General features: G+C 45.6%; 1 long non-coding RNA gene across 1 annotated transcript in view; it reads right to left on the bottom strand.

The window, feature by feature from the left end:
- The window catches only part of LOC146347386 (uncharacterized), a 164,167-nt gene that overhangs the window by 104,586 nt on the left and 38,007 nt on the right, over positions 1 to 21,574 (bottom strand). The window contains exon 2 of the long non-coding RNA XR_014789869.1: positions 6,536 to 6,623. This is a non-coding gene — a long non-coding RNA (uncharacterized LOC146347386). The remainder of the gene's footprint in view (positions 1 to 6,535; positions 6,624 to 21,574) is intronic.

The raw sequence follows: 21,574 nt of genomic DNA, 5'->3' as shown, positions 1-21,574 counted from the left end.
TTGACTTTCAAATGCAATTAATCCAATTCTTCATCATCATCATGGCCTGCAGCCTAGCGTGGGTGCAGCACAAATACATTAAGCAGCCTTCCCCAATCTGGGGCCCTACAGATGTTTTGAACTACAGATCCCAGAAGCCTGACCATTGGTCATGCCGGCTGGGGCTGATGGGAGTTGAAATCCAAAACATCTGGAGGGCACCTGGTTGGGCAAGGCTGACATCGAGGAATCACCATAGATCTGTTACCCCCACCCCACACACACACACACAAACACAGTTGGCACATTACCAGAGTAAACTGGCCATTACCAGGAAGGAGGGACTGTGCAGGCACTGGGTATAAGATGCATATATTGCTATCCAGCCTTCCAAAGTGTCTGATAATTGAGCTTGGAACTCAAGGAACTGTTGCACTGTTCGTTTGTTTTTGTTTTTTAAAGTCCCCTCCCCTCAACACATTAACGAAGCCACACATCCCCTACAATAATAAAACCCTGTGCTCAATATTTTGAGGAGTATACATATTTTTTTTCCAGGCTAGATGGCACAGCCCCATTTAAGATAGGCTTAAGGTGTGTGACTGGGGCCCAGGGAATGGACCCAGCTAAGCAGTTATGGACCTCATCAGTAGCTTAGATGGGGTGGCAGTTAAACTGCTCTGAAGAAGGGGTAGCAATTAGAAGTTGAATGAGTACTGTGAAATTATAATTTATTAATGATGCAATGTTTAGACAGAAAAAGGTCCTACAACTCCCAGTATTCCCCAGCCAGAATTGTAGGACTTTTTTTCTGTTCAAACACACATAGGATTTTACCTTAAAAGTATTTATAAATCTTGTTTCTCCACTGGGGCCCTCAAAGTAATTTATAATTTAAAACAGGAATACAATAATATATTAAAACAACAACATGTACAAACGGGGAAGAAAAAAACCTTGGTTAAAACAGGGCAAAACAATATTAAAATGCACCAGATGCCTATCAATGCAACAAAGCAAAACTATGGGCTTCTTCACATGGAGGTTTTATCCTGCTATTGAGATTGCTCACTCAAAGAAGTTTGCGGGTCCTTTTCATGATGTCGTCAACTTCCAGGGCACATCCAGAGAGGTATGTCCTGGTTATTCCATGTTAAAGAGATCCGGAAATAATGAAGTATTAAAATACATTGGATTGTTGCACTATTAAAACAGCCACTAGATGGTGCTGTTTCATTGAGTTCTATGGAACCTTGAAATTAAAAAACTTCCCCGCTCAGCAATCACATGGTCATTGTCTGGGAGCCTGCTGTATACGTGGAAAGTAGGGATGTACGAATCCCTTACCTGGCTCCGCGCAGGGCCATCCGCGGTGGGGGGAGGCACTCCGTCCCTCCCCCCGGAATCCTGCCTGGCTGGCTCCGGCCACCCACAGCCAGACATCCGGCCACTGGGCAGCCCTGCAGGGATGCAAATGGTGGCTGTCGTAGCCGCCACCATTTGCGTCCCTGTATTGAGCCATGATAGGCTAAGTAAATATTTACATAGCCTATCACGGCAGGGAGAAAAACCCCAGGGTACACAAATGGCGGTAGCCACCGCCATTTGTGTATGCTGGGTTTCCCTCCCCCCCCCCCGCCGTGATAGGCTACATAAATACTTACGTAGCCTAACATGGCCTCTGCAGGGACATAGCCTATCACGGCTAGGAAGAGGAGGAAGTGAATGGCAGCCAGGACGGCCGCCATTCGCAAAGCAGCGTGGATGGGAGCAGGTAAGTGCTCTGTTTCGCGTGCCTTTCGTGGGGTGGGGGGGCGGGATCTTTGTTCCATGAAGGATTTTGGAGGGCTGAATGCACTGGCATTCGGCCTCACTGAGATCCGTTGCAGAATTCTCTGACATCCCTAGTGGAAAGGTTTCACAATGGTAGGACTGCCGATTTTTTCTTTAATGTAAAGGCAGCCTATGCAATTGCAGGGAAAGACACCCCTCACAATCATGCACTACTACTAGGGCTGTTCAGGGAACTGTCAGGGTGGAAACTGAGCCGATAGAGCCCCCGAGCAGTTCTGATTCTGAGGAAGAGCAACAACCAATGGGAGAGGAGCTCGCTCATCACTCACAGGCACAGCAGCTGGCAGAGATTCCTCCTGCCAGCATTCCTGGGAGAGATAGTGACCCTGGCAGTGAGAGAGTGCTGGAGGGGAGCTGGCTGGATGCTCGGTGCAGACGCAGGGAGCGACAACAGATGGAGGGTGCCAAAAGGAGGCATAGCGCTCATCTGGCGCGCAAGCAACGGTCGCGTCCCGAGGACCCAAGGGAAAGAGGGAGGATCTCTCCCTAGTCCATAAGTTCAGGGTCTTCTCGTGATTCTCCTTCAAATGGGGACCAACTGCCTTACCTGGAGCTTAGGCTACTCTGCTATCTTTCCCCAGTGCTGTTCCTTGCTTTGGCGCTAGGGATTAGTATCTGTAAGAGTCATAAAGAAATAAAGGAATAAAGCCTTGGAAAGAATCCTCATCATCTGTGTCCTGTGTTGGCTATTGGAGGGGACTGTAGGAGGCAGCTAGGGCACTCCTGACAGCTGCTAGCTGGCACTACAATGGGTGAAAACGTACACAGCCTGAGGAGTGGTGTGGCAGCATCGCCGCCCCTCTGGACTAGGGATGTACTATATTGAGTGTGCTAGGAGCCCTCCATCTGGAAACACTCCTAGTGTCAGGGTGGAAACTGAGCCCATAGAGCCCCAGAGCAGTTCTGATTCTGAGGAAGAACAGCAATCCGTGGGAGAGGAGCTCGCTCATCTCTCACAAGCACAGCAGCTGGCAGAGATTCCTCCTGCCAGCATTCCTGGGATAGATATTGACCCTGGCAGCAAAAGAGCGGGGGAGGGGATTTGCTGGATGCTTGGAGCAGATGCAGGGAGCGGTGCCAGATGGAGGGTGCCGAGAGGAGGCGCTCTGCCCACTTGGCGCTAAAACAACGGTCGCGACCCGAGGACCCAAGGGTAAGAGGGAGGACCTCTCCATAGCCCATAAGTTCAGAGTCTTCCCTCTCTTCTCCCTCAAATGGGGACCAACTGCCTTACCTGGAGCTTAGGCTACTCTGCTAACTACCCCAATGCAGTTCCTTGCTTAGTTGCTGGTGATTAGCACCTGAAAGAGTCATTAAGTTGTAAAGGAATAAAGCCTTGGAAAGAATCCTCTTCGGCTGTGTCTTGAGTCGGCTATTGGAGGGGACTGTAAGAGGCAGCTAGGGTGCTCCTGACAGGAACCCCCGATCTGACTCGGAAGCCACCTCATGGCTTTGGAGGTGGACCTGATTCAGCTCGCGCAGATTTGGGGGGGCACAACCTGCCTCAGCCCTGAACCTGAAGCAGGATTTGGATGGCAAACCCTGTTTCAGGTCCCCCCTGACACCCCTGCACAAACCCCTTCCCTTACCGCCACCTCCGACGCCACCACCGCCACCATCACCGTCTTTGCCACCACTGCCACCACTGTCCTCGCCGCCACCACCTCCACCGCCGCCACCATCCTTGCTGCCACCAACTCCTGAGGCCTGGACATGCACGCCGACCCTTATTACGGGGAGTCGCCATTTTAAAAGGGGCAACTTACAGGAACTTCCAAGAGGTTGCCATTTTAAAAATGGCAGCTCCCTGCGTCCAGGCCTCAGGAGTTGGTGGCGGCGAGAATGGCAGTGGAGAAAGTGGTGAGGATGGCAGAGGAGGAGGCGGCGAGGATGGTGGCAGCAGCGAGGATGGTGGCGGCAGTGGCGGCAGCGACCGAGGCAGCGGCAGATGTGGTAAGGTAAGAACCTGGCGCAGCTAGGCTGGGGGTGCTGAAGCTCCAAAGCACACCAAGTGGTTTGGAGAGCCCCCAACCCACTTCGAGTCACTTCATGCCCCCTCCGCTTCACCTCGGATGGGCCTGAAAGTGACATGAAGCAGCCCGCTTTGACCCAGGACTCGGGCCAAAGTGGTGCACAGCCCTAATTACTATGCACTCTATTCTGTGTCCATGTGATGTAAAACACATAACTGATTTTATTTTTTTTTTACTGACTAATTCTAGAAGACACTAGAAAAATTGCCAGGAATTATAACTAGTAGCTCAAAACAATGAACGAGGGGGAGTTAACATTATAATCTGCAGTGAAAGATTGAAACTGTGCATTGCAAAAGGGGATTATGTTGCATCTGGGTGTGCATCTTAATGTGGATGTGTATTCAGATGCTCAGTTACACCTGGTCTGTGTGCATGGTTCCTAATCAAGTGGGGAATCAATGGGAAGAGGGGCCCTTTTGCATGTGAAGGCACAAGTGCAAATTAGAGGTGACATGGGAATGCTGCCAAAAGTGGCATCCCTGAGTCATGTTCTCCCTCTGTTCCCTGTAATGTGCCGGAACACCTACCCTGCATTGTGTCATTACCACATTATTGCCTCTGCAGTGGCCCTGAATGTTGTAAAGTATGGGTGGGAAAAGCTGCAACATGATGACAACATGATAAAAAGTTAAGTGTTCCTGTTCGGGGGTAAAGAGCCAGTGTGGTATTGTGGTGAAAGTGTTGAGCTGGGGCTCAGGAGATCTAGGTAATAGTTCTCACTTGGCTATGAAACTCACCAGGTGACTTTGGTCCAGTGACTGACTCTTAGACTAATCTAGCTACAGGGTTGTTGTGAGGGGAAAAACAGAGAGGAGGAGGAACATGGGTTCCTTGCAAGAAGAAAAAAGGTGGGATATGAATATAATAAGCGAACAGCTAAAGAGAACCTGACAAAGGGATGCCTCTTTCAGGCGCAAACCTGCAGTGCTCAGAACATAGAGGCCTCTTGCAGGATTGCAATGTTGATTGTTCACCCTGCCTTCCCCTACAACTCTTTCAACAGATCCAATAGCTATGTTTTTGAGTGGGATCCCTCAGCTTATGCTTCAGACGCCACATTTGTTTCTCTTTAATCTCATAGTGCAAGATCATTGTCACTGCAGAAATGACAAACATGGCTATCCTAAAGCACCCTTCCTTCTTCTGCAGACTCTAAAGAATGAGCAGATGGAACATGGTCAACAGTTTCTGCACCCCAGCATCAACCCACACACAGCACAAGTCATCTTACAGTTGGATTCTGTTAGTGACAATTCAAGTAGAAAAACAGCACATTGTTAATAAACATTGGGGAGCATATGACTGTCTTTTGCTCCTTTGGAAACTCTGAGGTATGCCTTTGAAAGGGGACATGCATCCCGTTTGACAAAAGCAGTAACTGTAATTATGACAGCAAATGTACCATGAGAGAGCTCCCAGGAGAAAGCCATAGCTCAGAGACAAAGAGCATGCTTTGTGCGTACAAGTTCCCGGAATCAATCCCTGGGGTTTCCAGTTAAAAGGACCTTGTGTAGCAGCAGGGCTACGGAAGTCGGAAGATCACTGCCTGGGACTTCAGAGAGCCATCCATTGCCAGTCCGAGTAGATAGTGCTGGGCTGGCCTAAATAACCCAAAGGTCTGGCCCAACAGATGTCAGCTTCATATGTTTATAAATGAATTTCTGACCCTTCAGTAACTTCTTGTAAATGGAAACTCATTTCCTCCAAGCTGTCCCACCAATGTAACAGTCTGGAAAAATATAGCAAGGGGCCAAAACATCTGTAAGCCTGTTTCACATAGACATCAATCACTCTTATAGATCCAGTTTGGTGGGTTTGGTGTTTTCTTTTACTCCAAGCACACTGTCCTAGTTCAAACCTTTAGGCACACAGTAACATCCTTCATGCAATGATCACCACTGGAGCGTTCATCTCTAACACCATGCAAATGGCATCTAGGGATGAGTGTGATTTTGTCTGCTTGGTTTGCCAAAATGTGCACATTTCTTCATGAACAGGATGGAAAGCACGTGAGCGTTTTTTGTTTTGTTTTTAACAAAGATGGGAGAAAGTGAAACTGGCATATATGTCCATTCCTAAATATACATGCCATTAACTTGATCTCTATGACCTTCTTCTGACTCCCATAGGGAATGGGAAGGATCATTCATATTCGACAAATAGCATGGGCATTGTTGGCTCATGCAAGGTGACATTTGCACTGGGTGAGGACTGCCTGATCCAAAGACTAAATCCCAGCTCTGGTTATATGAAGGATGCTATCCCAATGTCTGAACCAAGCCAATGTTTCTTTTCTTTTCTGACATTCCTCCCCATTTTTTAGAGAATATTGGGGGAAATACATTTTCAATATATAATTGTTATTATTTAAAAGAGAATGGCTAGGATTCCAAAGAAACATGCATCCAGGACCATGTCTGAAAAGGCTTTGGACTTGTGTGGAACAAATAGCAGCCCCTTCCCACCCCATGCATCACAATTCACAACAAATAAGTTTTGAAACTGTAAGACATTAAAAAAATATATATTTGGTGCGGTATAGGTTGAGAGGCCTGCTGCTGAAAGGAGGGGAATCTTAAATCCCACCAGGTAAGCAAAAACGTTTTGGAAACACTTAATATACGTCTCTGGGCCCTAGGCAATATTTAACTTTTTTTTTTTCCTACCTGCGAATACGATTCCACATCCTCCAAGTTCTCGGCAGCTTTAACTCCTCACACCACGAAGTCATAAAAAGAAATTGGTAACGGTGGTCTGTGAAAACAAATGCAAAAGGGCTTATTGAAAACAGCACAGCAGAGTAATAAAAGCTAGCAATTTCAATTATTTCTATGAGTAAGAAATCTGCAACTGTTAGGGATCTGTGTGGAATCCACACTGATTGAAGAAATCTTAAAAAAAAAAACAAAAAAAACCTCAATCTGCACCCCTGGAAACCAGCCTGGACTGGCCACATTTTGCATCTGAAAAGCCGTACATCTAAGTATTCGCCACACATTCCATGGACTAAAAAGAACGTGTCCAATAAAACATACACTTTTGAAAAGTCCTCAAAAATGTGTACATTTCAAAAATGTGTATTTTCATCAATGGTAGATGCATGCATGTAATTTGAAAAATGTGCACAAAAATCCACAGTTTTAAACGTTATGCGCAAGAGTCTATATGCATTTATGTCCAAATAAAGAAATACATATCCACACAAAACCCATCACAGAACAGGCATGGAAGGGAAAAAAAGTAGTTTCTGGAAATGTACATGGCACATCTTTCCCTGATCACAGTGAAAATATTCTGTTTCAGACATGTCCCTCCCCCACGCAAAAAAACATTTTGTTGTGTAACTTGTCAACTGTCTTTTAGCATCCTTCTTCCGCTTTCCTTTGTGCCAGACCCCCCACCCTCCCCAACCAATTTGCCTTAGATTTTGAATCAGGAAATAATAAATTAGAGATGTGCAAGTGAACCCACCCATCACATTCTAAAGAGGATTTAGGTAGCCTTTTAAAAAAATTCTTCATACTTCTCTCAAAATTGCTATATATATTTTGACTGAGGCATTTCCAAATTTGCCCTGAATTTTGCTTGAGATAAAGTTCAGTGGCTACTCTATTCTTTGCCCATTTCTTTTAAAAAACAAAACACTATTAGATAAAGTCTCAACTATATATTTTCTTTGGATCTTGAAATTCTGATGGGCATTGCACAGTAGGGAGTGGGTTCCTTTGGAACTAAATAGGCCAGCATGTGAGAATTCATGCAAAGGAGTGGAACACTCAACACACCTAACAACTGCCTAGAAGCTGTAAGGGCACAATCCTATGGGGATAGACCTCCAAATTTAGAGGTGACCAACTATACAATGCAGGGCAGGCAGACTGTGGAGAGGATCTTCTCCTCTGTGGTCTGGCCACCCCAGCTAGACAGCCAATTCCGGCTGTCTAGGTGGGGTGCTGTGGAGGGACGGAGGCCAGATGGTGCATAGGAAGCATCATAATGAAGCTTCTACTGTCCCCTCCCCACCCCCAGGAAGGCTGCTTTCCCCCTGCTCCATGCTGCTTTTCCAAGTGTGGAGCCAGGGGCAAACTGGGCCACCTATGATGGTGGTGGGGAGACAGGTGGTGGGGAGACAGTTTTCTGGGAACTGACCTCAGAGCGCTGGCTCTGAGCTAGTTTCCCAGAAAATGAAAAATCTTGTGGCTGTCTATCCACTGTCAAGCAGCCATAGGATTATGCCCTAAGATGGTTCTAGCCACTGGACACTGCAAAAGAACATCATTCAGACAGTGATAATCTCTGGTGATTGGCACTATTTTATGCCAACTGCCTTTCATCCCAGCATGCAGGAAAACAAGAATGCAATGAATTAACTATAAAGGATAGTAGTCTCATAAAAAAGCTGGATTAATTGCACAGTTAGTATGGTGGAAACCTGTGCAGTCTTCTGCCCGGATAATAGTTAGGGATGGCTGAGCATTTTCTTGAGTCCACATACAAAGTGAACTGAGCTGATCTGCACCTCCCAGACTAACATGTGGAATGGAATGTCATTACTCTTCGGATTTTGCACTCTCCCAAATTATGTGATGTGGTTCACAGCTCAAAATAAGTCCAAAATGCATATAAAATGCATATTTTCAGATAGAATGTGGTTAGAAAAGCATACTTTGAGTGAAAATACCTTTAGAAATGGGTATTGTGAGAAAATATGTTAAAATACTGTTAAATAACATTCAAATGCATTTTTGCAGATTCTGTTTTTTGTTTTTTGTTTAATGCAGAAACAGGATGTAATGATTAATGAACTTATGAATGAACACATGCAAAACTGAAATGGACTGGAACAGACTGATTCATTCCTAATAAGAATTCCCTACTGTATCAATGTCACCACCCATTCTAAGATTGGAACCACATGTAAGATAGTAGTATATTGCCTTGGACTAATATATGGCAGTAGGGATACATGAAAAAGAATGTAGCAAACCTCCATATGTTCAGAGAGACACCATGGGCAGCATCCAATGAGACACTACTGCTAAGGTAAATCATGCTGCACTCCCATAATTGACCTCTAGGTTTTCCAGGAAAACCTATTGCACCAGCAAGCACTATTGGTGTTGTGCTAGAGTTCGTTTACACTAGTGCAGTGTAATTTCAGTTAGCAGCAGTGTCACACTGGAGACTTCCCTATGTATACACATTACATTTGTGATAAGAGATGATAGCTGCACTGAATTTCATCTGAAGCTAAATTTTGAGGTGAATGTGAAGCTGATTCACTGATACATCTAAACATTCAAGGCAAGGAAAGCAAAGTTTTAGTAAGACACAAAATTCCTTAGGCATGCCCCACATATTCCTGTTAGATATCATTGCGACTACCTCATGAGAAACGTTCTGGTTAGGTTTGCAATGATTTATCATCAAGAGTAATAGTTCAAACTCCATACAATGGTACAATACTATTAGTAGTGCTGTGCTGGATACTAAATAATAATAATAATAAATAAAAACATTTCAGTATTCCCCCAAGCTATTTGCAGCGGCCCTAATTTATTTAATTTATTTTATTTACCAAAAATAGGCGGCATTATTTAAAGGAAGAAAAATCTTAATGAAGCTTAGCTCCAACCCACCCAGTCGGGTTTTGCATTAGTTATTTGTGGGCCTAGTTATTCATTGGAGAAAATCAACCCGAAGACATTTCTAATGTATGAACACTGCAGACTGGGAGATATATATGTAGCTAGTGACATTTATTGAGTGAAGTTTAACCACAAACTAAAGCGTAAAAGCAAATGTGATATTATTCACCATGTATCACTAATGTTATCTGCTAAGGTGTCATCATATGGGAACCATTTTGAAGGACCATTAATAGTAAAGAAGGATACCAAATAGACTAGGAACAATAGTATTTCAGCAGTAGTAAACACGGCAAGGACTGAAAGTTTAGCATTCTGTTAGGAAAGGCAATTTCAGCCCACTATTTAAAAAGCAATAACAAAGAAGGCTCACCTTAACCTGAAACCTTACCATATCACCCCCCACCTCATGTTAACTTGCAAATATGACTGCATCCTAATGTGGTGAAAACTAAATTTAGCCACAAATTTCTGAAATGATTCAGACGGGGGCAGGGCACGGGGAGACACTATGTTGTATGTAGTAGTATTGATTTAGACCAGAGAGAACTGGATTCAAATCCCCACACAGCCATAAAGCTCACTGGGTGATCTAGGACTAGTTAGTATCTCTTGAACAAAATAGGGCCAGGTAAGCAGCATGGAACCCACCCCAAAAAATCAATTGGACCTTTTGAGCATCCCTACAGAATGCTCTAAAACTCTTTCTGCTGAATGCTCAAAATGAAGCCTCAAAGGGCCCAGTTGATGCCAGCTGTTGAGTAGAGACTAACCACAAACAAATGTAAAAGTGACTGTGATATCATTCACTCTATCCATGGACCTAATCCACCTCACAGGGTTCCTATTCCCCTATATGCAACTGTTACCTCCTTAGAGAAAAGATGGGATGCAAATGTGATAACAACAGCCACATGTGAGTGTGGTGCACTAACGCTTTCCAAGAAACCTCATCGTAATTATGGAGATGATTCTGAATTGAGCCAAGAAGAGTTTGCCCATTGCTATTCAGGATATTTATTATCCACCACACAGATATGCAAGTTAAACAATGAGGTCAACATTCAAGGTACTCTCAAGTGCGCAGAGGATGCAACCTGGCGTAGTCACTGGTTAGGGTACAATGAGATTTTTTTTTTTTCCTCCAGAGATCCCTACCTATACTACAAACATACAAGCTCTCTTAAATATATATATATATATATATATATATATATATATATATATATATATAAATCATGGCTTCCCTACCATTCTGGGAATTGTAATTTAGTGAGGCACTGAGAATTCTATTAGATACTGTTGTCACAGAACTTTATTTCAGTTACTTGGCAACTCTATTTCAGTTACTGTTAAACCAATTTAAGCCCATATCCTGTTTTGGGCAGGATTGGCCCCACCACACTTGTAACAGTTCAATTGACAACAATCACTTGGCTAACCAAATATGCATGGAACTCTAAACTGTTTATGGAGCATGCCCAATATGACTTCTTAACTAATCCATAAATAACATTCCCTGAGCTAGGGATGTGTAAGAAGCCCGGGAATGGGGTGGAGTCTGGCAGATATCCTCCCCCTCATAGGTAACTGGGATGCTGTGGCTTGCACCTTGAATGGAATGGGGGACAATACACTAAACGTTACGTACTGAGGTAAATTATGTAAACACTTTCATAAATACTTACGTAAATATTGACATAGTTATTTCCATTTTTTTCTGCATGACAAAATATATATATTCGCATCTGTCTGTGGGTGGATGATGGAACGAAAGGCCCCTGACAATCTGCGGAACACCAACAGAGCAGATTTTATGCAGTCCGTACATCCCTACTCACCATCCCTGTTCTCCACAGCAGTGCCTGTCCCTAACAGCCAACCTGGAACAGAATTTGACCAAATTAACCTAACCATAAACAATACATCCCAATTCACAGCGTGAAGTAGGCAAAAAGACTCACAGTCCCCAGCCAATCAGACTAGGAGCCAAACTTTCCTGCTCGGCTCTCAAAAGGAGGACCAGCAAACCCACACTGTGTACAGGGAAAGGGGGAGGGAGCTGCACTTCAAAGAGGCAGGAGAGAGGGGCCCAGAGAGCTAAATCGCATCTCAGGACCCTCCCCTAAGCTGGTGGCACCATACAGTGACTGCCAATGGCAGTCTCCCGTGTCTCCCTCTCCACCTAACACCTGCAACGCCCCCCCGCCCCCCGTGACCAGGCAAGCCAGACATGGGGTAGGGCATTTCCAGAAACATGTCTTGCTTTAATGTGGTTGGTTTAAGAAGTGTGGTAGGTGCTGCAGGTTCAACAGAACTAGCAGAGAGGCAGTAATGGATGCTGCCCAGTAAGATTAAACAATCCATTAATGTTAAACAATCATACCAAGGCCTAACAACAGAGAAATACAAAATCATCATCATCATCTAAATAGCAGTAAAAATAACACATTTTATGCACAATACTGTGCATTTTTCTGCTAGCAGGAGCCAACAGGAGCGAGGGAATGCATAATGACAAAACATGTCAATATGGGTAGGTAGTCACTATGTGGGAGGGGGGAACATCATAACGATGTTGGTTTTCAGTGGTTTTCACACTCATATGATCAGATCTAGTTGCAGCTTTCCTGATATCATCAAGGTGCATTTTTTTCAGAAAGAACACCCTGAGGCTGCAGTCCTGTGTATACTTACATAAGAATACAGCCTTTACTTGAGATTTATTTATTTATTTATTTTATTAAATTTATTAATCGCCCATCTGGATGGCCACCCAGCCACTCTGGGCGATGTACAGCATATAATAAAACAGTTTAAAACAATACAATTCTACACTAAAAACGTTTTCTAAAATACCCTAACCCACCCCAAATGCCTGCCTGAACAACCACGTTTTTAATGCACGACGGAAGCTCATTAAAGAGGGGGCATGGTGGAGTTCTCTAGGGAGGGAGTTCCACAGAGTGAGGGCCACCATAGAAAAGGCCCTCTTCCTCGTCTCTACCAGTCTAGCTGTCCTGGCTGATGGGACAGAGAGAAGGCCATCCGAGGCTGATCTTGTTAAGCGGCCTGTCTGGTGCTGCTGGAGGCGCTCCTTAAGATAGGCTGGGCCGGAACCATATACGGTTTTAAAGGTCAAAACCAACACCTTGAATCAGTGGAACTTACTTAGTCATAGTCTTTGAACACCACATTTTCCACAACGTATTGCAGTTCAAGCAGAAGAAAGAAACACAGTAACCATATTTATAATACATTACGATACAGCATTAACTCAGTTACTGTTCATTTAAAACAGATGAGATGTTTAAATAAGCAGAAGGCGTGCCAAGAGGTGACTTAACAATATCCAGTACCAATATCAACATTATACTCACATTAAGAAATTCATGGAGGGAGCAATCCTATGATCACTAGAAACTGTCTAGGGGGCCATAGGATATGCTCTTTTCCGGGAACCGACATCGCAAGAGGAGTGTGGAGCGGCTGAAAAGGGGCGTTCCGGGGGGGGGGGCACATCCGGGGCAGGGAGACCAGGGCTGCATGTATGACACATCCTATGTGTCATACATGCAGCCTCCTCTCCCGGTCACCCCCCCCCCACAGCTGGACAGCCACAAATGGCTGTCTAGAGCAAAATAGCAGAGCAGGAGAGGCAGGGAGGGAACAATCCCCCCCCGGTGCCTCTCCTGCCTTGCTTAGGATAGGTGGTCGCCTCTGAGTTGGGAGGTGGCTGCCTATCTTGATAGGATTGTGCCCTAAACTATTCTTCTCAAGTGACCTAACAGTATGATACCTCACCCACATCACACTCACAGCCAAAAAAGAGGAACATTAAAAGAAAATAACAAGCCACTTCAGTCAGTCCACCCTAAAGCAACAGAAAGAGACCCTCCTCATTAGGATCCCATATCCTGAACAAAGACCCCCCCCCCCATCATCATGGCAACTCCAACTCCAACCTGGCTATCTCTAGGCAGCAGCACCCTGGGAGAGGCCAGATGGAAAACGTCTCTCCTTGGGCAGATGTCCTCTTCAGGGTATAGTCTGCTGGAGCACAGCAGAAGTATACGTGTGTGTGTGTGTGTGTGTGTGTGTACACACATACTGGGGATCATGGACGGACACCCCAGCGTCCAGGTTCTCTGGGTGCCTGCCAGACCCACACCTGACCCCCCCCCACTCGTCAAGCTGCCCATACTCACCCCGGGCCTGTCCAGAGATTCCCACACCCGCCATTTTGCAGAAAAAAATGGTGGGACCAGATATGCACACATTTACTCTTCTGCAAAATGGTGCTTTGAATGGCTGATATACAGGGGACTCAGCAGGCACAGCTCAGGGCAGTGGGTAGGGAGGTGTCCTCTGGATTCCTGGACCTGATTGGGCACTCGTGCCATCCCTAACACTAGCGCACACACACACACACCAAAAGTAGGAGCAGCTCCCTTTTGACAGCTCCTGGTGGTAGGTCAAGCCAGGTGGGAACAACCAATCCCTGATGGCTGACAGAATCTCTCTCCCCTTACTTCCACTAAGCACACTTAAGCACAGCTTGGAGAGAGGAATGGAAAAAACTGCTTACAGGGAAAACTTGTTAATAGAAAATGTTTTTCTTATAGAAGAAAACATTGAACTATAGTAAGGAATAACTCACATCAGTGTCACCACTAGCACCAGGCCATAGGGGCCAGGTCTGAGTGCCCAATGAACCCCTATAAACTGGGAAAGTCACACTGCATCAAAGGGAAATGCAGTGGAGGTAGCTAGCTGGTTGAAGCTGTGGCCCCACATCACACCATTTTAAACTAAAACATGCACCTTTCCTAAGTTTGAACAGCAGCAAGCTGAACCAATCAGATGTTTCCTTTCCAGGGGCGCAGCCAATGAGGGAACCAGAGCAGTGAAGGGGAAGTTTTCTCACCACTCCTGTGCCCTCATTGGCTGTGCACCCCCAAAGGCAGCATCTGAGTGGTTCAGCTCACTGAAACACAGGTTTAGGAAAGGGAAATTATTTCATTTTAAATGGCGCACTACGGGGCTGCAGCCTCAGCCAGCAAGGTGCCTCCACTGTGGTGCTTGACACTGACAGCAGCAGAGCAGTTGAAGCAGGAGGCGGACAAGCTGACATTGCTTTTGCTACAACTGCCTGAAAGGTACAAAAAAGGAGGGCTGGTAGGGAAGCAAGGACAAGGAGAGGGCTGGGAGTAAGGATGGCCATTGCAGGGAAATCTGGCTCAGTTTTGGCTGACTGGATTTCCCCAGCACCCCTGGCTCAGCTTGCATTTGCAAGCTGAATCACAGGCTTTTTCCAGAAATCCGGGAACTTTCACAGCTGTTTTTCTTCCTTAAAATTGTCATTTGCACAAATTGGAGCTGCAATTTGCACAATTTACACACATTTTGGGCATAACTTGAATAATTTGTGCAAATTGTGGCCATAATATGCTTAATTTTGTGCAAATTGTAGGTATTTACATAAATGGCAATTTTTAGAAGAACCCTTACCCCCCAAATCTGCATGCCGGGTAAGCAAACTTCACCCCCCAGATGGATTCCTCTGACACCCCTAGCTGGGAAGGGAGATGAAGCTTTCCCAGGGCCACCTCAGTCCTGATGGCACCTCTGGCTAACACATTTATGCCAGTGTGCTCACTAGTTAACACTAGCCAAAGCTATAGAAACCACATTTTCACACTTTGCAGATGAGGGAGAGCATCCAACTATTACGGAATCACCATCACCTATGCTAAATACTGCAGCAGGAATCCAAAGAACTCCTTCAGGACCTGTTCAGGTGTGCCTAATAGCTTCCAGAAACCCATTTATCTTTTTAGTTGAATGGGTAATTCTCCCTGCTATATTACAGACTGTTTTGAAAACTCCCCACAGTTTTAACAGTTGTTTGCTATGTAGTATTGCAAGGTGGTAGAGGTTTTGAGGGAAAACAGGTCCAAACTTCCATTACTGCATTGTTGTTTTGGATTCTAGCCTATGACTATGGGGCAGAGCTAGACTTTTTGCAGCAAAGACAGGAGAGTAGATGGATCCATAAAACTGATTCTTTTGAAGCAAAAATTGAACCTGGAGAACCTTTGGCTCAGCCCTCATTTCCAGTCTTGGCTGTCTCTTTAATAGATATGAACATCATTGTAAGTATTCTGCTCTAGCCAAAAATGGATGTTTTTAAAATAGAAACATTCTTTTGGGAAGACACTGCAGCCATTAATTTAAGTGGGCTTAAATGTATCCTGGCTAGTAGCCATTAATATCTTTATCCACCATGAATTTCTCTAATATCCTCATTGAACATCACCACAACTTGAGGCAGTGAATTCCATAGTTTAGTTATGCACAATGTGAAACAATTCCTTTTGTCCATCCTGAATTTCCCACCATTCAGCAACAGCAGAGCAAAACTTAGGGATGTACGAAAGTCACTTACCTTTTATGAAATTTGATTCGTGGTGGGGGGGGAGGCACTCTGTCCCTCCCCCTGAAATTCTGGAGGGGGGGAGGCATCCTGTCCCTCCCCCCTGAAATTCTGGCCGGAGGGGAGGCGCCCCATCCCTCCCCCCCCGAAATTCTGGCCGGGGGGGACGCGCCCTGTCCCTCCCGCTGCGAATCCTGGCCGGCCCGGTCTGCAAATGGCGGTGGCCATAGCCGCCGCCATTTGCGTCCCTGCAGTCAGCCGTGATAGGCTACGTAAATGTTTACATAGCCTATCATGGCTGAGTTAAAAAACAACAACAAAAAACCGCACGTACGCAAATGGCGGTGCCCATGGGCGTTGCCATTTGCATTCCTTATTTTGGCATGTCTAGTCTACGTAAACATTTACGTAGACTATGGCGAAAATAAGGGGAACGCAAATAGCGTAGATGCTACGCTATCTGCATTCCCCTTATTTTTGCCGTAGTCTATGTAAATGTTTACATAGACTAGATGTGCCAAAATAAGGAACGCAAATGACATTTGCGTACGCACGGGTTTTTTTTTTTTTAACTCAGCCATGATAGGCTATGTAAACATTTACGTAGCCTATCATGGTATTTTAAAAAAAACTAGCCGTGATAGGCTACGTAAATCTTTACGTAGCCTACCATGTTTTTTTCTTCTTTTTTAAACTTGGAAATGACAGCGGCGGCAGCCGGTCGGAAGACCAGCTGCCACAGCTGCTGAACCGCCGCCGAACCACCGCTGGAGCCTCCACCGCCAAGGAGATTCGCCCAAGGTAAGTCCTGTTCTGGGGGTGGAGGCAGACCGTTTTGCCACCGATTTCGGGGGGCTGAATGCGCTGGCATTCGGCCTCCCCGAGATTCATGGCGAAATTATCTGACATCCCTAGATGTAGGGATGTCAGAGAATTCCGCCACAGATCTCAGTGAGGCCGAATGCCAGTGCAATTTTGCAGTTTGGCAAAATTTGATTTTGACTGGTAGAACTGGAAAACATTTTAAAAGTTTGCTTTTTAAACGTGCCATTGGGTTTTATTTTTTTCAAAAAAGAAGCTAAACCTCAACTCTTCTTGATGACTATGACATCCCTGGGGCCTTGAGAGAGTACTTACCCCTCTCCTTACAATGGCACCCCATGGGTCACTAACAGCACAGTCCTATGGGGATAGGTGGCTGCCTCCGAACTTGGAGGTGACCACTTGTCCAATGCAGGGCAGGAGAAGCACGGAGGGATGATCCCCTCCGTGCTTCAGCCACCCTGCATTTGTGACTAGACAGTCGATTTCGGCTGTCTAGCTGCAGGAAGACAGAGTGGGGGAAGGAGCTGCTGGACGACACATAGGATGTGTCGTACCAGCATTTCTGCCTTTCCTGCCACACCCAGAATGCCCTGTTTTCACTGCTCCATACTCCTCTTCTGAGCGTGGAGTGCAGGGCCTTTCCGAGCTGCCTGAGAGGCAGCATGGGGGGGAGGAGGTTCCCGGAAACCAACGTATCCTATGGCTGTCTAGCCTCTGTCTAACAGCCATAAGATTGCTTCCTAAGTAAGTTGAATGGATATCTCATTACTCCAGCTTTACTATTGGGCTAATTCCAAGCTAAAATAACCCCATGAATTAATAAGTGCTATCAGCTACCGAGTTAAAGAACAGCAGGTTTCTTGTGTATTAAAAGGAAGATATCTGGGTTACTGAAGTATAGCTCTGCCAGCTTCTAGTTCAACCTACCTTCTATATCTGGGGTCTCCATCACTGTGCTTATTGGCATGAAAATGACTGTATACATGTCACTTGGCAGTCGCCAGGCTCCCTGTCAGTCCTGATTTTTATTTTATTTCTTAAGAGTCCTTTAATTAGGGATGGGGGAGAATTTCTCCCCGAAACTTCAAGGGGCCGAGCGCCAACGCATTCAGTCCTCCGAAGGTTGCTCTGGGAGAAATTCTCCGCCCCCCCGCCCCCCCCCAGGATGGGACTTACCTTTCACGAATGTCCCTCCCGGCGGCGGGTCCCGGCAGCGGTTCGGCAGGTCTTCGTCAGGGGCGGGGGCGGCAGCCGGTCTTTCGACCGGCTGCCACCTCCGCCATTACAAGAAAAGTAAAAAAAAAGAAAAACGCCCCTGTGATAGGCTACATAACGATTAACGTAGTCTATCACGGCTAGATTTGCAAAGTCAGCCGTGATAGGCTACGTTAATCGTCATGTAGCCTATCACGGGTGACTTAAAAAAAAAAAAAAGCACGTATGGCTAATGGCGGCCCCCATAGGGAGCCGCCATTCGCATTCCTTATTTGGTCACTTTAGTCTACGTAAAGATTTACGTAGACTACGGTGAAAATAAGGACAACGCAAATAGCATTGCCCTTATTTTTGCCGTAGTCTATGTAAATCTTTATGTAGACTACAGGGACTAAATAAGGAACGCAAATGGTGGCTCCCTATGGGGGCCGCCATTTGCGTACGTGCTTTTTTTTTTTTTCAAAGTCACCCGTGATAGGCTACATGACGATTAACGTAGCCTATCAGGGCTGACTTTGCAGATCTAGCCGTGATAGGCTACGTTAATCGTTACGTAGCTTATCACAGGGGCGTTTTTTGTTTTGTTTTTTCTTTTGAAGTTCGCGGCCGGGGAGACAGGGCACTTCTCCCCGGCCTGAATTTCGGCCGGGCAAGGAGGGAAGCCTCCCCCCCCGGCCTGAACTTCGGGGGGAGCAGCGAAGCGCCTCCCCCCCACCGCGAAGCAAGCTGCGAGACCAGGTAAGTGACTTTCATGCATCCCTACTTTTAATTACTTTGTTTAACTGGGAGGTTGGGACAGTGCAAAGTGAAGAGCCACCCTCCAGCACCATGTTTATTTGGGTTCAAAAGAGTGGTTTTGTGCTATGGAGCTCAGACTCCCACCTCTGCCTTGTACTTAGGTTCTTGGACACATTACTTTTCTCTTAGTCTTATCAGTTTGCCATCTGGGAAATGCGTGTTTTTGTGAGCAGCCATGCCCACCATGGCAGCCATTTTATGAATGGGCAACCCCCAGAGCAGCCATTCTGTGAGCAGGTCTACAACAATTTTTCAAAATTCCATTTTGCCAATCAACCCCCAAAGGTTGAAGACCGCTGCCCTATATAGAGAGAACATATAACGTAACACATGTAAAAGTGAACTTAGAAAAAAATTAGAGGAAGTTGGAGCTATACTAAGTAAGTTCAAAGAAGGAATGTTTCATGTCCCCTGCTTCCTGTACCACCTTGCCCACCCGCCCCCAGTCCTCCCCAGTGGATGCCCTCTTGAACAATGCAGGATATGGCAGGTGGCTGCTGGGGAAAGGAGAATCAGCCAAAATTGAGGTGCTTCAGGAATTAGTTCTTTGTGAATTCCAATGTGAACTGACCTAATCCACACTTTCTAGGGATGTACGAATCACTTACCTGTTCTGGTCGGGGCATCCGCTGGAGGGAGAGGCACTCAATCCCTCCCCCCAGGAATCCTCGACGGCCAGCTCCGCTCTGCGGAGATTCTGCGGAGCCACCAGCCGGCTTCACCAGCAGCCGGACATCCGGCTGCTGGCTAGCAGGGACGCAAATGGCGGCTGCCGTAGCTGCCACCATTTGTGTCCCTGTATTCAGCCGTGATAGGCTACATAAAGACGTACGTAGCCTATCATGTCTGGGTTAAAAAAAACAACAAATGCGTACCCAAATGGTACATTTGGAACATTGGAACACTTGCGTTCCTTATTTTTGGCCGTCTTAGTCTACGTAAATGTTTACGTAGACTAAGACGGCAAAAATAAGGGGGAACGCAAATAGCATAGCAGGTGCTATTTGTGTTCCCCTTTATTTTCACTGTCTTAGTCTACATAAATATTTACGTAGACTAAGACGGCCAAAAATAAGGAACGCAAATGTCAGCGGCCGTAGCTGCCGCCATTTGTGTACTTTTTTTTTTTTTAACCCAGACATGATAGGCTACGCAAGTCTTTATGTAGCCTATCACATCTATGTAAAAAGAAAAAAACAGAAGTGACCAGACTGCAAATGGCGGTGGTGGCAGCCGGTTGGAAGACCAGCCGCTGCTGCTGACGCTGCCAAAGCTGCCGCTGGAGCCACTGCCGTCCGGAACATCCGGCCCAGGTAAGTCTTGTCCCGGGGGGGATCCGCGTGGGCGGGGGTGGTGATGGCAGGCCATTCTGCCATGGCTTTCGGGGGGCCGAATGCACTGGCATTCAGCCTCACCGAGATCCGTGGCAGAATTCTCTGACATCCCTAGCACTTTCTGAACTAATATATTGACTGGGAATTAGTTATCCACCAGCTTTTGCCCACCAAATATACTTTTGCACTTCTTGCAGGTTTTGAGTCTCAGCTAAAAGAAAAAAAATGTACCAAAATGAGTATTTTGAGAGAACGTTTAAAAATATGTATTTATATACATATTTCAATGCAAAATTGCACACCAACTTTTTAAAAATGCAGATTAATGCAGAAACAAAATGGCGAAACACTGTTTCTCTGATGTCACGGAATCTGAACCTAATGTTGAAAGTGCAATGCATAGACAGTGTAACTAGCAATTCTTTTTTATATTTAAAAAGCATTTTGTTAGTTTTCAGATGATTCTATGAATATCGGTATTGGGGGAAAACATCTAATGCATTGCAATCACCTGTAATCAGTCCATGGCAGAGCCCTTCATTAATACAGATTTTGTATTCCTGCTGCTAATAGCCCCAAGTAGAATTTACTTATTAGAAATAACCATTTATTTATCATTTTGCATAACTCATCAGAAACACTATTATTAGGAAGTTTAGTAGCATAAATGAGCTTTAAAAAAAAAAAAAAAAGCTCCCTGCTGACTGTGCTCTAACGACCAATTTCTTTGCAGTGATAAAACTGGAGTAAATTGCTCAGTCTAGTAATGAATGACTTAGCTTTCAACCTGAAACATATGAAAAGCTATCACGCCTGGGCATCCTGTGAAACCGGTACGGGATTTCTTGCACATCATGACTGCGAAAAAAAGTATGGCTGTTGAGTGGGTTTCTGTGGTTTTTAAACTGATTGGTGGGCAATTGGTATTTGAGTTGGCTATTCAATATGTACCATCAAACTTGAACTATTCAGCAACACACTCTGCTGGTTGTTAATAAGCCCCAAACAGTACGGGGCTAGCAAACAAATTATTTCACAGGCAAGAAATATAGGGTATATCACTATCGGAGAACCAGTATTGTCCCCTGGATATCAATCTTGACTTGAAGGGGGGGGCACGCATGACCCCAGATCTCCCTGGGTAGGTAGCCCAACCAGCTTGGTAGCATTGGTAAGTTACTATATTTCTCAGCCTTATTTCTCCATCTCTAAAACAGGAATTTTGATTATTTTAACTTACAGAATAAGATAACGATTCCCTAGGACAAGGGCAGGCACCTTCTGGGTGTAATGGGGGCAATTCCCTTGGCTCAGAACCCACCAGGGACCACATCTTTGCCCCTCCCATTCCACTGCCAAATTTACCACTGAAAGGCGCCCCCCCCCCAGTGTTTTTGCTGTAAAACAAGGCACATGGAGAGCGCACACATTCTTTTAAAGCAAAATCAG

Source organism: Heloderma suspectum, chromosome 4, assembly GCF_057233095.1.
Source record: "Heloderma suspectum isolate Gila_16-S chromosome 4, 16-S_ref, whole genome shotgun sequence".
In the NCBI taxonomy this organism is placed as follows: domain Eukaryota; kingdom Metazoa; phylum Chordata; class Lepidosauria; order Squamata; family Helodermatidae; genus Heloderma; species Heloderma suspectum.
The sequence above is the reverse complement of the archived record's forward strand: the minus strand, read 5'-3'. Positions and strand labels throughout refer to the sequence as shown.